This window comes from the organism of the source record quoted next, unplaced genomic scaffold (genome assembly GCF_019419815.1).
Source record: "Pyrus x bretschneideri cultivar Hongxiangsu unplaced genomic scaffold, Pyrus_bretschneideri_v1 Contig87, whole genome shotgun sequence".
Taxonomy (NCBI): Eukaryota; Viridiplantae; Streptophyta; class Magnoliopsida; order Rosales; family Rosaceae; genus Pyrus; species Pyrus x bretschneideri.
The window spans coordinates 481,802-487,156 of record NW_025999828.1 but is presented as its reverse complement, the minus strand read 5'-3'; positions in this window follow the sequence as shown (position 1 = coordinate 487,156).

Genomic DNA, 5,355 nt, shown 5'->3' with positions numbered 1-5,355 from the left:
ACACCTATCTAGGTCTACTCTTTAGTGCTAGAAGATAAAGTAATATCGACACCCATTTGAGTAAGCTCTCCAGTGCAAGAGAGTAAACTAATTTCCCAACACCCATCTAGGCCTGCTCTTCAATGCGATAAGGTAACCTAATTCCTCAACATTTATCTAGGTCTGATCTGTAGTGCCAGAGGATAAGCTAATTCCTCAACACCCATATGGGTATGTTTTCTAGTGCGAAAGGGTAAACTAATTTCCCAACATTCACCTGGATCTGCTCTCCAATAAGAGAGGGCGAACTGCCCATAAATTTCCACATAGCTACACGTTTTTTATGTGATTAGGTAACGATTTTCATATCCTACACATCTTTATGATGTTGTGATGCAGGTCATGTAACTCAAATGATCAAATATTCAAAGACCAGTTAAGCAACACATGGCCAGAGGGCATTAACTCACGACGAACTCAAACAACTCGACGTTACAAGAAACCAAAGCTCACGACCATAAGTGACTCTGAGGGATTGTTGGTTTTTTTCAAAGCAACGTGCCCAGCCGATGATCCTATGGCTAAAAGTCTTGTAAGACATTTCAAGCAAGCAAAGTTTCAAGAAAAATAAAGATAGTGTAAAGTGAAGAAAGCAATTTATTGAATTTCTAGCAAATTGATAAACTTGCACGAAGGTTGCCAAAATCCAACACAAGCTAAACAAATAAGACTACTCAATTAGCAACTTGGATGACCTTGGGTTCTCTAGTAGCCATCTTGCCTTATGCAACCGCTTCGCCTCAGTAGTTTGCAAATTCGACACTTCATCTTCAGCAGCTCTGATCTTGGCCATCTACGACAACTGAGATATCAAACTTGAATAGTTCCTTCATTCTTGGCAAGAAGCATAATTGGGGCAGCATACAAAGAGCAAGCTTTGACGCCTCTTTAATAGCCGAATCCACTTTTCCAAGTGACTGACTTTCATTTCCACTCTTTATGGTAACGAGTCTTTTAGAAGCTAAGCTAGAATTAGCTCCAAACGGACGCTTCGATGCAAATCCGACACTAAAGTCACCATAAAACTCCTATGATGGGCAATCATCTCAGCAGTGGTTAGGGTTACCTTAGAAATGACAGGCATTGCAGGCTTAGACTTAGTACTATCATTCTTCCCCTTAGGAGAAGTCAAATCAATGCCAAGTTTTTCAATAGTAGACGAGCCCTATGAGCAGCAGAAGAAGTCTTTGGCTTTTTCTCAACCAATGGTTCTCAAGCAAGTGTTGAAGGTCTCTTCTTTCTACATTCATTAGCAGCAGGCTCTACAACAACAATTGGATGAGCAATCGCCTCCTCCTTAATCTGCTTAATCTATTCCTTAAGAGACAAACCACATTTCTTCTAACAAATAGGACTTAGCAGGCAACACCCTTTATATTCGAATCTCTACAAGCAAAAGAAGACATTCAGTCACTTGAAGTCAAAAGTAACTGAACAACAATTTCAAGTAGACAAAAAAAGAAGCAGTTTAATTACCATCCATGAACTCTATTAGAACACGCAGCTTAGGCAAGGGGTCAGACTCCCACTCTTCGCTGGTCTCTAAGGTGTCCATCACCCACTCATAATCACCTTTGCTTGAAGCGTGAAACAACTTATGGCAACACCTCAACTGTTTCTCATCATCTGACATGCCTAATTGGCCTATGTCAGATTCAGGTCCCTAGAAGGAGCTCAAACCTCATGCTTCGCTTTGTACTGCACCTCAAGTTGCTGCCCCAGCTGAGCCAACAGCCCCTGCCATGCCACCTCATCGGTCCACGCGACTTTCAGCCCCTGCTAGTTGACGTGTCGTACCACCCGATGGTTGCCCAGTAGCACACCACCCAAGAAAATTCAAAGAAAATTAATTTTTTCTTACCTTGGTGAGGCGTTGAAAAGAAGAAAAACAATGAGAAACAATTCTTTGTAAGGGCAAGCGAAGAAGAAGGCTAGGGGAAGGGGAAAGTTGTTCTCCAGATTTATTTAACCCCCTGCCTAAGGCAGAATTAAATAAGTATTGATAGAATTGGTTTCCCTTTCTTAGAAGAATTTATTTTTAAGTCAAAGTGGAAGATCTACATCAAATTAGGAAACAACAATCTGCTTACCTGAGCAGTTTGAGACTTCTACACCTACTTCCCTTTTCTGCAAGCATCCTAGCAAGTGTAGGGGCATTTGTGGAGCCAAAAATAATCTCAAAAATGCAGAAGATGACACGTGGACTTTATCTCGAGAAAAACCATATTACCCTCATTAAATGGGCAAGGCTCTCAAATGCTCGCATGCGTAGCCCAGTATCCCTAGCAGTTTAAGCAGTAGACTACGACTGCTCAAAACTCACCTACTCGTGGCATGGAAAAGTCAAAGGTATTAAAGATATGGATTAATTACCATATCCTATCTTTAATACAATCCCAAATAAAAGATCAACTCTAGCAAGGATTCTCTATTCCAATCAATTAGGGGTACTTCCACCATTATCCAAGATATTATCTCCTAATTAGTCAATAGGATGCCGCCATTGGTAAGGCTACTCCCTCACACTATGGTCGGCCCCCTCCTATAAATAGCTCCATTTCTACCGAATTTTGGTAAGCTTTTTGCTATGCATACAAGTCCTAAACACTCACTCTTTTTATAGAAACTAACTTAGGCATCGAAGATCCATTGGCCAAACCCCTCTCCCCCCCCCTCCCCCTTCATGCGCACATGAGGCCTTGGTCTTTGATCAAAGGTGTTGATTATTTTGTAGGTACAAATTCGTCATGACTAAAGATGACGGATTTTTGCTACCACATGTAGGCCATTCCATCATATATAAGACTCTTATATTGATGAATATGTCCACAAATAAAACTTGAAAAACAAAAGTAAATAGATACAAATGAAAAGTGAATAAAAGACTCATGAAAGTTAATCGATAACCGTGCAAATCTAAATTAAATAGATCAAAATGAAAAGTGAATAGAAGAGAGATAAAAGTTAGTATATATCTCTGGTAAATTATGGATACGAAGCTTTAGAACTTTATATGACTCAAGCCCTTCAAAGCTATCACCATACTCCATTTCATCTTGGTCACCAAATGTCTCATAACTTTGCATCATTTCTCTACATAAATCAAAATCTAACGCAATTTTAGATCATGATATGTCTTGTTTGTAATCATGTACAAAACAAACTAGCATTATGTCTCTTTTATAGTTAAGAGGAAAGATCTAGAATATTGTTTTTCAAATAAAAAAAAAAACAAAAAAAGTCAGCATAAATCTATGTGCAGTATTAAGTGTGGAATTATCAAAGAGACGAGCCAAAAACCCACTTCCAACAACACAAATCTTGTCCCCAATTTGTTAATTACCACTTGGATAGTACTACAGGTGTGGGGTGTTATCATCAAAGGCCCCAGTATTAGTTAGAGTGGGTTAGGACATTTAAACTATTCTTGTCTCATAAATAAGGTCAATGTGATATATCAACTTAGGTTTTCATATGCTTTATTTATCTGGTTTTGTTCCTTTAGACACGGTTAGAAATGATCCATCCTTATCTTATATTAATTACTAGACATTGAAAGAAATCTTCATAAATATATCTTACACGTATTTTCCGTGAAAAGATTCAATTCACGAAAAAATTGGACAAATTAAAAAAAATTGGGGTGATTTTCCATATGTGCCACAAGTTTTCAATTTTCTCACATTGCTCCCTATGTTTTTTAAATTTTAGCAATTTAGACCTTTTTGTCTAGTGAATTAATTGAATTTTCGTTAAGTTGATTACATGGTGAGCATGATAAATGAGTTCATATGTAAGCCACATTTACACCACATTGACTAAAAAACTCAATGCAATAGATCGTAGGGCGCCATATCTGAGTGTAATTGGTGTTTATTGTACTTAACTCAATGCAATAGATCGTACATCTCAAGTTATTCACTGAATCATACTCTCTGTCTAATCCGCACAAGGTGCGTTCCCAAATGGTTATGTCTTTACCGTTATGGAACACCACAATATCTTAGAGGTTAACCAGATAGACCTCAGTTGCAAAATCTTCGAATCATTCCAAGACTCACCGTACTTCATCACGTGAGAGATATAGTCGAGAACTCTTGTTAAGCATATTTGAAGTTCCTGCGATTTTCATCCATCATTGAGTCTCAACAATGATTCATGAAGACAATGTCGTATGTATCGACCAGATCATGATACATCGAACAAGTTAACACCAAGCATATTGTGTCTACATCAACAAAAGCATTCGAAGACTGAAGTCAAGCAGTTCGATCCCAGACAACCTTGCCGACCTTTAGACGGAGTCACTGCCGAAGTCTACCTTCCAAAAGATTGTCCAAGAAATTGGTATGCGTAACTTTCTCGTTTGCAATGCTTGTAGTTTCATTTGGAAATTCTGTCAAACTGAAGGGGAGTATCCAGAAGTATGCTCACTTGACCTTAATGTATTCTTTTTTCCAATGCTTAAGAACACTTTCCCATTGGGTTTTTGCTACCTTACTAGGTTTTGACAAGGCACCCATCCTAGGCATGTCATACCCTTGAATACGTTCTACTTACGTCATGAAGATGTATAGTTTTGACTTAATGCAACTTCTCACTTTTCTCCTTTGACTGTGGTCTTTTGTCCCACCTTGAGTTTTGCCATAGCGAGGTTTTGTGAGTTTTAACCATTGGTTTTGAGACTTGCATTCGCTACTTTTGTCAACTAGACCAGACGACTTTATCAACGGCTTCTACATTTGCCTGAAGATCTGATGCGCCATCTACTTAAGTATTTGCACACTCAAAAGGGGGAGTGTTGTGATATACATTCTAATACATATTGTGATTGTGTAAATCCTAAGTAGAGATAGATTAGGAATCCATTGTGATCTAGAAAATCTTTCCTAATAGACTTTGTATTACTTATTGAGCAAGTTTCTATCCTCTTTAGAGCATCTCCAGTAAAGTCCCTAAATAGGGAAAACCACCGTATAAAATGAGTATAAAACAAATATAGAGACAAAAATGAATCTCCAATAGATCGGATGGTCAGTCCCTAAAGTATAAGGACTTACCAAATACATAGTGTATGTCCTCCCATATAGGGACTGTATAGGGATAATCTTAAGTAAAAAAATGTGCACCTAATCAAACTATCACGTAAAATCATAAAAACTCTAAATTTAGGAATTCTATTATAAGGACTTTACCATTGGAGACAATATTCCTTTAGGAACACAAAAATTTCCTTTAAGTCCTCAAATGAGTACTTAAAGTAGTGGTGGGAGTCCCTAAATAGGGACTTCAATTGGAGATGCTCTTCTTACTATA